The following is a 12,411-nucleotide window of genomic DNA, read 5'->3' as shown; positions in this document are numbered from 1 at the left end:
GAAGCCTTCCCTGACCACCCAATTGGACTGGCTTCTTCTCCTCCCCTCTTACGCCTCACAGCAATCTGCGCCCTTCCTTCCCAGCCCTTCTCGCAGTTTGTCACTAAAGGACTTACTGTTAATTAATTAACACCCTGTTCCCACTCAAGGCAGGAAGTTCCTTGGAAGCCAGGACGGCGTATCCTACTGACCATTAAGCCCCCAGAGCAGTGCACAGGGACAGCTGTATACAAACGACTGCATGTTTGGGGACTGACTGTGATTGAATCAACTTCATTCCCCAGAGAACTTCCACGTTGTAGACATACGTTCAGTCAAATATGTATGTGTCTCTGCTGAGATGTCAACTCAAAGAGGTCTTTCTGGAACACATCTCATGAACGATTCTGTAGCACCTGACCCCATTTTATGCTTTTTCAAACCACTTATTACCCCCGACACACACTGATCTCTTTACTGGCTGTCTACACCACCACTACATCAGCACCATGAGAATCTGGTTTTATCTGCTTTGCTCTTTGCTGCACCCCCGGCGCCAAGAACCGTGGCTGGCATGTGGTAGGCACTGAATAAAGATTTGTTGAATGAATGAACGTGCTGAGTATGCAGGGAAAGCTGCACAAATGGGAGTCCCACTCACACACCCTGATTTCTACTTTCTGATCATCTCTGCCCCTCTGTTGCCAGCCTTTCGTCAAGGTGAAAGATGTATTTCCATTTTCCTTTCTGTATTCCAAATGCAAGCTACTCTGACATCAGTACTATTTCAGTTAGTATATAAAAACAAGTACCCTGCTAGAAACTGTGTCGAAAACAGTCGAAGATGCCAGAACAAATTCATTCCTTTCAACATTTCCAGGGTAACAGCAAACCCAAGATGACCTTCTGGGTCCCTTTTGCCAAAATGCATTATAACTGTGCTCAAATCAACGCTCACCAGAAGCAGCTGAGCTCACCATATAAATGGAAGTTAAGGAACACGTTTCCTATGTGGAAGTACTCTGTATACAATTTAAGTAACATGATTTGGTTAATCAATTTTAAGTTGAACAAAATCAAGCTACCCAAGGACTCTCTTAAATTTAGTTGGCTGTACACTTGAAAAGGGTGACTCTTAATGGCATGTGAATGAAATCCCCATCTGAAAAAATCCCACTCGAGGCACATTCCACAAAATACATGAGTGGCCCTCCTCAGAACCGTCAAAGTCATCAAAAACAAAGTAAGTCTGAGAAACTGTCACAGCCAAGATGAGTCTAAGGCAACTGAATAGAATGTCTCACTAATCCCCTCACAACTCCATGGTGTGTGGGGAGATGCTGGTATCTGTACTTTACAGAGGAGAAAAAGGGAGAGCCAAAAGGTCCTTCCACCATCAGATAATACTTTGCTGGATTCAAACATAGGTCTGTCCAGATGCACAGACTCTCAACCACCTTGCTCTTCTGTCTCTTATTAGTGAAAAAAATAAAAGGATAACTACAGTTCTGTTTGTACAGTTTCCCCAACTGCTACACACGTGTGTAACAATCACATATATGTGAAGGGATGTGAGGGAGAGGTAAAAGGATTTGGGCAGAAAGATCCCATGATATTAGTAATGGTTATACCTTTAGGCGGAGGGAATTCTGAGTGATTTTTATTTTCTTCTTGAAACTTTTTTCGACTTTTCTCACATTCTCTATTATGAGGAATTGTGACATGTATGCTTAGAAAAAAAGCAATATAGCAAATTATGACTGAATGCTTGGAAAGTTTACATTATGTTTCTATAAAATTTTATCAAGCTTAGGGCTTCCCTGGTGGCGTAGTGGTTGACAGTCCGCCTGCTGATGCAGGGGACACGGGTTTGTGCCCCGGTCCAGGAGGATCCCACATGCCGCGGAGCGGCTAGGCCCGTGAGCCATGGCCGCTGAGCCTGCGCATCCGGAGCCTGTGCTCCGCAACGGGAGAGGCCACAACAGTGAGAGGCCCGTGTACCGCCAAAAAAAAAAAAAAATTTTATCAAGCTTAGGTACCTCTTCTACTAATGTTCAAAAATGGTAAGCATGCACTCCAGACACAAGCGGGTCAAAGGGAGGGCAGCCCATGGTCTACTCTGGGGACGCTGCTCCCCCAGTCACCCAGTGGACCCCTACTAGCTTATACCACTGTCACTCCCCCGCAGACCTACTCTTTGATACTAAAATCAGCCTGTCAATTGGTGCAGCCACTATGGAGAACGGTATGGAGGTTCCTTAAAAAACTAAAAATAGAGCTACCATACGACCTAGCAATCCCATTATTGGGCATATATCCAGAAAAGGTGAAAACTGTAATTCGAAAAGCTACATGCACCCCAATGTTCATAACAGCACTATTCACAATAGCCAAGACATGGAAACAACCTAAATGTCCATCGGCAGAGGAATGGATAAAGAAGAGGTGGTACATATATACAATGGAGTATTACTCAGCCATGGAAAAGAATGAAATAATGCCATTTGCAGCAACATGGATGGACCTGGAGATGATCATACTAAGTGAAGTTAAGTCAGACAGAGAAAGACAAATATATGATATCACTCATATGTGGAGTCTAAACTATGACACAAATGAAATTATCTATGAAACAGAAACAGACTCACAGACATAGAAAACAAACTTACGGTTACCAAAGGGGAAAGCAGGGTGGAGGGGGGATAAGTTGGGGATTTGGGATTAACAGACAACACACTACTATATATAAAATAGATAAACAACAAGGATGTATAGCAGAGGGAAGTATATTCAATATCTTGTAATAAGCTGTAATGGGAAAGAATCTGAAAAAGAATATCTCTGAATCACTTTGCTGGATACCTGAAACTGACACAACATTGTAAATCAACTTACACTTCAATTAAAAAAAGGGAAAAAATCAAGTCAAATCAGCCTGTACAACAAAGGCACACAGTGTGCTATCAAATGCCCACAGGGGCCACTAGGCCTTCTCAGGATTCATTTGGCTTTCGTTTAAGTTAACCTCAAATTTCAAAACTCTGACTCCTGGCCGTATAAGAGAACGGCAAACCGGCACTCCTGGTAGATTATTTTCTCTAAAGGCTAAAACTTAGCCGAATACTGTCAGCAGAGGTACCAAACACCACAAAGGGAAAGAGGTTCAACCAAAGCCATGGGCTTACATCTACTCACTATTAAGATTCTGTTACCAACTGTGAGAATCTCTTAAAGTCTCAGCTTTGCTTTTACCTGGAGGGAAGATTTATGGGAGATGGGAGGAGACGGAGGGGAGGTCCTCCCAATCTAGGTACTTACTCAGATGGAGAATTTAAAGGACAAGATGACCCTTGGAGGCCAGGTGCAGAGGCAGAAGGGAAATGGGTCCCAAAGATACATTTGGTCTCTTTTTTTCCAACTTGGCTAAAAACCTTAATGTGGACCCTTGAGGAAAAGACTGCCTACGCTCCATTTACTTTTATGTCTCGGGAGTTTTCAGGATTTGATTAGCACCTGCCCTGTACCAGACTTTCCTTATGGTTTATATTATCCTTGCCCCTCATAACTGCCCTGTGAGAGGAGGATGTAAATTTCCCCTTCTGCAGATGACAAAGCTGGAGACTGGGGAGACTGACCTTTACAGTGTCACCAGATTCATGCCTGCAGGGCCCAAGATGAAAGGCCAGGCTTATCTGGCCCGTGTTCTTTCCATGACATCACCCTCCCTGCCCTGGCATCATTATGGGAAATCACTGGCCTCAATGAAAACATCCATGCCTCTGGGAGTGAGCAGGAATTTGAGGTGCTGTCCACCTGCAAAAGGAACGAAAGATTTAATCTAGTGCCACTGACAGCAGCCCTGTTATCTGGGACAACTCCCCTGTCACTCATCCTTGGGCGATTCTTCTCCCTGTGTAGACTCCGCCTCGTGCCATGCTTACGTCACCTGTGATTTCAGCAAAGCTGGAGTAATGTGTCTTGTCACTCCATTCCCGTTCCAGTTCTGTGTTGGCAAAATATAATATCGCTCTTCTCCATCCAGAATATGCAGAAGGCAAATGAGGCTACTAGGTTTCTAAATTACAGTCTTATATGGCCTCGGAGCTCTCCCTTGCATAAATACACGCTGATATGCTAACTCAGAAGCCAAGAAAAGACACTATAAATAGCCCGGGTTCCAGCTAGCAGAGGAAGCGGACCCCGTAGTCATGCCAACTTGTGCATACAAGCATAAGGATGGGACCTTCAGAACGCGTCTTTTCTTAGAGCCGCATCTATACCCAAGGAGTATCCCACGGAGAGCATCATCTTTGCCAACGATGAGCTAAAGGGGTTTTTTATGAAACTAACGCAAGTCAGAGAAAGGTAAAATCCCCAAGTGAGACTCCTGGAGGGGAAATGCAGTTTGCATGAGTCATCTGAATGCAAAGAGTTTTAAAGTCCTTCTTTGCTGTTAAAGTACCTTTTAAACACATGTGTGCGTATGTTCATTAATAAGCGCAAGAAAATAACCAGTATCCAAGAAGGCATCAGGCAAACATGTGAGCCCCGAACTCAAACACAAATGCCTCAACTCAAGTACTCGGAAGAAATTCTTGAGTTCTGTCTGGAAAAACCTACTGATGTGAGCTTCACTTTGTCCAAAGATGTCAAAAACTGGAAGGAAAGGAGATAAATAGGCATGGCTTATTAGGGCACGTTCTAGATCGCAAAAGAGCATATATGACCCCAAACACCAAAGTTTCATTCAACAAGAGCGAGCAGGTGTGTTAGAGACTAAATGGAAAGGAGGAGGTGGCGGAGACAGCGTGCAGGGGGCAAGGGCCGTGGGAAGAAAGACCGGCGACGCCAGTTCTCCGCAGATGAGCGGATCCAACCACCACCCTGCACCCCACCCCTTTGACCCGGAGGCACAGAGGACCCTTCTTAATGGTTGTCGGATAACTAGCCATTTCCTCCAACAATTTACAAGGCAGCAAGGGCTACTGTCCTGGCTCTTTATGAGCTGTGTCACTCCAGACCTCACAGTAAGATCATCTTGTTTTCTGACATTCTGCTAAAAGGAGGTGAGAAAATTAAAGTCCCTGACATTTATTTCCCGGTAATTACATTGCAATGGAAATGTTGGTAGCTATTCAATTGGTAGAAACCCACTCGAAAGCAAAGCCTAGAAAATTATCATTTGTTTACGTGCACGTCTCTACTAGAACACATAGATGCCAGAAAGTCTCTGTCTCCCTCTTTAAAAAGGTAGAGTGAAGGGCTTCCCTGGTGGCGCAGTGGTTGAGAGTCCGCCTGCCGATGCAGGGGACACGGGTTCGTGCCCCGGTCCGGGAAGATCCCACATGCCGCGGAGCGGCTGGGCCCGTGTGCGCTGAGCCTGTGCTCCGCAACGACAGTGAGAGGCCCGCGTACTGCAAAAAAAAAAAAAAAAAGAGTGAAGAGCTCGATGCTGCTCTATATTTTGGTCACTCCCTCGGCCCCTTCCCTGCAGGGTTTGGTAGTTGAAACACCCAAGGAGCCCCCCTGGGATCCACTACCGGCCACTTCCCTTTGGCTCAAAGGTTCTCAGAGTTTCAAATAGACTTGCTAATGGTGGCTCCTTCTAAGTCCCTATCCCCTAGGCAACACCAAGGCTACTCCTCACCACCTTCAGAAACAGAATGCACGGCAAGCAGAAAGGCTGATTCAGATTTCTCACCTGCATTTCTGCTAGCCCTTCCATAGGAAGGATCTATGCACCCTCACCCCCAATATTCTCACCTTCAGCCAAAGACGCTTCTACCATCCGTGCTAAAGCAAACAAGAAAGAGGGGAAAGACCCCTCCACCCCCATCACGATCTTTGTGTGTGTGTGTGTGTGTGTGTGACCTTACCTTACCCTGATGCAATAAATGAGAGTAACATGAATCGAAAAAGAAGAGATTCTCTTGGCCAAGCAGATCCTTGAGGACGTGACCCCTGTCTGACGAATCCCTGTGACTTTCAGGGTCTGGTATATTTAAATGATGATAGGCATGTACCAAAAAGATATTTAACGAATGTTTCCTGAACGAGAATGAATCTGAGACGTGTCATTACTACTTAAGCTCTAACAAAGACTCATAATGTATGCTTAATGCTTAAAGTACCGTGTGAAATGGCTTAAGAATCACTACGAAGACCACTGACAGCAAGTATCACACACACACACAAAGAATCGGGTGCCCTGGCTTTATGACAAAGATCAAGCCCTCGATCCCTACAGACTTACTGCTGAAAGAGAGAACAAATACAGCAAAGTCACATCCTCGCCACGATGTCCAAATTCAACTCTGCGTCCTCAACAACAACCACTAAACAAAGAAGAGGGAGGAGGATGACGAGTATGTGTCCCCCTGGGAATCTGAGACGGGGGACGAGGTACCGCATCCTGCCATCACTCTCATAGCTTCTGTCCTCCCAGGATGGTCGCCTTGCCCCGTTAGATGGGAGTCTAGATTCAAAATACACACAGTATGACTCCTAAATACAGGCCAGCTCCTTTCTGTACACCGGACGAATTCAGTGCCATATATACATTCTGTATCTTACAGGGGATCTGTAGGACGCTAAAGGGTACTTCTGCTTCTGTATTTTTCTCTTCACCAAACGTCTTTACAACCTAAATCCCAGGTACAGGGAGACTGCGATGTGAGTGGAACGGTTTTCCCCAGTCACTGCCTGAAACAGAGGGCATCTCCCCCACCCACCTCTATCCTCTTTCTCACTGGCATTTTTATCAAGTTCTGGAATCCTCTACTCCTAACCAAAATCCCCGCTCAGCCGCTCCCTATTTTCCCCTCACTTTCTCTCTGTCCCCCGAAACTCTGGGCTGAAATGGAGAGATTTCCCCACATCCCTCACCTGTTAAGCGGAAGCATGCCCAGGCTTCTCTGAGTCAAGGCTGCTCCTACTGGAACCCCTCTATCGCAGCTCCCCGCAAACGGAGAAGGTGCTTCCAGACCATCTGTCTCCAGCCTCTAAATTCTAATTCTTTCATCTGGCATTCTATCTGTCCACCATTGCCTTCAACCCACCTCTCTACACCTGCCTGCCACGAATTCTTAGTGTTCCCTGAACACCAGGTAAAAAGATTCCTCACTATTCTTCTACAGAAATCATGCTTCTCCTCCTACCACATCTGTGTCTCCCTGGTCCCTACTCCTAGAACGCCTTTCCTTCCCACTGTTGGAGGATCACATCTAATTTCTCCTGCGCTCCTTTTGTGATTCCCTGGTAGGAACACAATCTTCAAAAAAAAGAACACCATCTTCCAACACTCAAGTCCTGAAGCACCTTCTCTGTTTCCCTGTTTAAGACACTTCCACTCTCTTCTATTAAGCACACTCTGCATATTTTAGCTCCTATGGAAAACTCTAAGCTTCCTGGGATCAGAGACCCAATCAGGCAATGTCCTCTGTTGGGTGTTGGGTGGTAGGTCCTTGTCAATCCCCCTCACAATCACTGAGGCTTTCCCTTTCCTCACCCTGCTTGTCCGAAGCCAAATATGCAGACACTCATGGAATAACACGAGGAAACACTGTGTGGTCATGAATCGAAGTACACAATTTTCCTTGGCATACAAGGAATGACTCTGATGAAGACAAGAAATGTGTCCCCATCTCTAATGTGCTGAATTCAGAATTCAGTCCAATCTCAATGCTCTGAAAGTGTCTGTTGCAAGTACAACAGCAAGAACTCACTCCCCACCCTAAGTTTCTACTGGAAAAGCACACACTGTGCTTGCTTTCTACTGGACACCACAAGAGTTGGTGGGTGGGGGACATGTTTTGAATTTAAAAAACAAGAAGACTGGAGTCCCCAGTCCCGTGGCAGTGGCTCCGCATATGTATGGACGTGTGTGTGTGTGTGTGTGTGTGTGTGTGTGTGTGTGTGTGTAGAGAGAGAGACATTTCCAAAGACTTAGCAAATAGGAACCTTAACTTGAACAAAATGAACGCTCCTCCTAAAACTTTTGGTACTGAATGTTGATTTAACATTTCAATCATTATCATTTTTTCTTCATACATAATAGCTTTATTCTGACCCAATCCTTTGACTTGCATCCATCTTGCTCATTTAATATGCAACAAAGTCAGTCAGTAGAGGGTAAGGTGACCAAGGATGTGTTCGAGGGAATAGATCTCTCTGTTCAAGTCTCTGCCTACTTCACCGAGGCCTTCAGTCAAAGGAGACCCCTCATGACCACACGGGCGCCAACGTGGAAACTGACAGCAGCGACTGACTTCTTAAACATGTATTGCAGGCGGCACGATGCAAAGGCTGACACTGATCTACATAATTACGTTGTGTTTAATACTAAGAGCTGTGGAAAACCCAAGATCCTATAGATTTATTTAAAAGGATTTAAAAACAAGACCCTATTGGGAGGTAAATGCTCATCAGCCAGAGAGAAATTTTGTTTTTAATTTTTATCAACACATAGCTGATTTACAATGTTGTGTTAATTTCAGGTGTACAGCAAAGTGATTCAGTTACATACACATATTTTTTTCTTTGTTTACAGTCTCTTCCATTATAGGTTATTACAAGATATTGAGTAGAGTTCCCCGTGCTATACAGTAGGTCCTTGCTGTTTATCTATTTCATATATAATAGCGTGTATATGTTAATCCCTGCCTCCTAATTGATCTCTACCCCCTTTCCCTTTGGTAACCGTAAGTTTGTTTTCTATGTCAGTGAGTCTATTTCTGGTTTGTAAATAAGTTCATTTGTACCATTTCTTTTTAGATTCCACATGAGTGCTGTCAGATGATATTTGACTGACTTACTTCACTCAGTGTGATCATCTCTAGGTCCATCCATGTGGCTGCATAGGTACCAATCTCCAGATGAAGATGGTTCATAGAGCATGTTTAAAGGTTATTTTATTGATATATCATATATTAATATTTTATTTATAAATAATTGTATGACACTGATGCTCTAACGCTCTTCCTTTTGATGTGTGTTCCTAAATTTGTTTTTTAAGTCTTGAAATCAAAGTGAAAGGTCTCAATTCTCTAAGATGAATTTGTTTTTTTAAGCACTTGTATTAGTCCAAGGGAAAAACAATCCGAAGGCTGTGCTCGACGAATCTAAATTCTGTTGAAGTCTGGATGAATGTTAGAAAGAACAGCCATCTGGCTCACATGCTCACTGTGGTGACTGAATCAGGGAAAACAATAAAGCAAATGTGAAGGCAGAAATAAAAGTGCCTCAGAGCCCCACTTTCTAAGGTGTTAAATTTTTATTCTCTCAAATAATGGCCAAACTAAACAAAGACAAGGCACCTTTTCAGAGCATTTAGAAGGTAACTATTAGAGAACAGAGTCTCCATTCAGTAGCGATTATAGAATAGTCTCTTTTTCACTTTCTATAACTAAATTTGTACTAATCAAATTTAGTACAAATTTACTCATTTCATAGAGGTCATTCCAGACTCAGCAGCTTCGCTTTCTGCTGGAAAACCACACTGAGCTTACTAATTTGCAAGGATGTTTGTGTCACTTGATGGAAATGTAAAATCCAAACGTTTGAAAGTCTCAGTGAATTGCTAAGCATTTTAAAATCCTACAAAAATGTAACAAGACACAGCCCGACCTGGGGATACAAACATCTGAACATCCACAAGACATACCATGTCCTTGCTTTTCCTGTAAGAAAACATGTCATGGAAAACATGTTGGACAGTTGGGAGCATGTCTCCCCATATTCAGAAACCTCAGTGACTCATCACTTACCTCCTAATTCAAAGGCAGAAAACACTAAACCACAAACTTGCTTTTTTAAGGACTCCTAACCCACCTCCGAAAGTCAAAATCAAACCTAAAGTTCCTATGGCCTACAGGTCTTAAGAAACCTTCCTTAACACGTTCCAGACTCCTTCCGTCACAAATACATCTTTCACCTGTGGGTATCCTGTAACGATATGTACGCTGACCTAAAATAAGCCGCTGACCTGAATCTGTTATTAGCGCCTTTCAAGCCAATATTCATCCATTCACCCTGTCCCAGCGAGGGAGGGTGCTAACGTAAATCAGAGTATTTGATGAAGTAGCTTTCCTGCATCTCCATCAGCTTTTCCGTTTCTCGAAACAGCTTTGTAAGATAGGTCTTATCATTCTTCCCATTTGAAGAGAGACTGAAACTCACAAAGGTTAAGTTACTTGCTTGAAGTCTGAGAACTAGAGAGTTTGGACTTGAATTCGGGCAGTCCGAGTCCAGAGTCTGTGCTCGAAGTGGCTAAGCAATCCTGCCACTAAGTGACTGAAATAAACACGCCAGTCTTAACACTTGTTGATTAAGACACACGTTGAAGGTAAAGTAAGACGGGTGTAGGCTTTTAGCAGTGAATACTCGTGACACTAAGATGAAAACAGAACCTAACGACCAAGAGCCTGGTGTGGTGTGGTGAGCACCGGAGTTAAACCCTGCCTCTGCCCTTTCGTAGCTCTGGGACCTTGGGCCAAACTTCTCTGAACTTCTATTTCCAGACCTTCAGAAGAGACTGTCTAGTTGGAAAGAAATGGTGTATGAAAACAGGCCTGGGAAACTAGAAAGCCCAATGTGAATGGAACCTAAGGGGAAGAGTGAAATCCAAGATAAAAGCATTTTCGATCAACTACTCAGACGGAAGGGCTAGCTTTTCACACCTTGAAAGACGTTGGTTCTGTAATTCCCCGAGAGAGTAGATCTTTTAACCTTCCACCTTGCTCGATCCTTCTTCTGGATCTGTGTCTCCAGTGAGGCTCCGTTACTTCATGGGGAAGACAGACAGTGTGATAAAGGACCCATGTCTCTGAGATGTCTGCTTTCTGAAGAGGCGCTCATACGAGCATCGTGGGTAACAGAAGTCAACTCTTTCCACTGATAACTGGCTTGCCGCGCACTCCTTTTTGACTTCTTCTGATAGCAACCCCCACCCTCCTTCCTTGGTCTGTCCTTCCCCCACTCTAACCACGCCATCTGCCCACCCTTGACACACACATTTTAGCCAAACTGGTCCACCATGCTACTTCATCCTTGCCCACAGAGACTGGTCCAAAAGGCGGTACCTGAACTAAAGCAGGTCAATGAAGAGTCCTTCTCGGTGGTTCTTTGAAATGGAATTAGAAAAGGGGAACAGGAAGCAACAGCCTTTTATTCGTTATCAAAGATGGCAGGAAGGGAGCCTGGGGCTTCCAATTGTTATGTCCCGGCCTACATGGTGAAATCTGGTCTGTGGTAGGAGAGACTCCAATACCTAGGCAGGAGACACAGTCCTACCAGCATCTTACCATTTCTAATAACATCCAGGCCTTTGAGAGTTATGAGTGGAAACAAATTCCCTTTTGCTTATGTGAGTTTCAGATGGGATTCTGACATTCACAACCAAAAAAATCCTTACTACAGAGATCTGAGAACAAGGACAACAGTTTTCTCTGGACGGGCGTCGCGGGTACTTTTAATGACAAAGCCAATGGTAACGCACACTGTGTTGAACACCTCACAAACCGGCAAATGAAACCTTCCTTTCCACTGAATTAAGACCCCAAGCAAAAGTTATGACTACTCCTTAAAACAAAATACAATCTCAATCTTAATATCTTAATTTGCCCCAATTAGTAAGATTCTCAAACATCTCATTAAATTCCCTTAAGGTGTCTAGTCTTGTGGTAAAACCTGACAATACTATATTCAAGCTAAAAAAAAAAAAAAATCAAGAACACGACTTCTTGGTTTCTCAAACCAGCCAAACTCTCTCCTCTGCCTTGAGCACATTAGCGCCACTCAAATTTTATTAAGACCGTGATAATTCGATTTAGCCAGTCCTCTGGTGCCCACATGGGCTTTTTCAACACACATACACCAACACACATAACGCACACATACACCACTGAAACATTCTAATTTTACACTGGTAACTGGAGTGGTTTTATAACGAAGACTAAGATTTGATACTTTCAAAATTATAGGGGCAGCACACATGCTCATGAACACATATTTCTAGACACATAAATGTACATACATATTTCCAGGAAGGTATCTTTTCTCAGACTCACTCATTCCCACTAGGAATCCACTTGCTTCTAGATGGGAGAAAGCATAGTACGGTTGGAAGAAGGCTTGAGGGGTTGCAATGATTTCTTCTTGCACCTACACCTGGGGTATGGTGTTTTCCCGAGCCGCCCTAGGAACCTGAGAGCTCACAGGTCTAAAGGCTTCATTCATCCTCTGAAGTGGACCTCAGCTCTTTTCGCCACCATCCTAAACCTGTTCACTCTTCCCCTGGTAACAGCTCTTGGATATTCCCCTGGAAGTCGCCACCTTCTCCCTCCTAATCCACGTGTCTTATATGGAGCTGACTTTTCTCCCTGCCTCTTCATCCTCCCGATTGAGCATGCGGCTTGGGTCTGGCCCATCAGTGGA

The 12,411-nt window shown here is 44.1% G+C and overlaps 1 protein-coding gene across 1 annotated transcript in view; it reads right to left on the bottom strand.

Annotated features, from left to right (window-relative positions):
- The window catches only part of CACNB2 (calcium voltage-gated channel auxiliary subunit beta 2), a 399,819-nt gene that overhangs the window by 356,072 nt on the left and 31,336 nt on the right, over window positions 1-12,411 (bottom strand). The window lies entirely within an intron of this gene.

This window comes from Lagenorhynchus albirostris, chromosome 1 (genome assembly GCF_949774975.1).
Source record: "Lagenorhynchus albirostris chromosome 1, mLagAlb1.1, whole genome shotgun sequence".
Taxonomy (NCBI): Eukaryota; Metazoa; Chordata; class Mammalia; order Artiodactyla; family Delphinidae; genus Lagenorhynchus; species Lagenorhynchus albirostris.
Note: the sequence above shows the minus strand (reverse complement) of the source record. Positions and strands in the feature narration are given on the sequence as shown.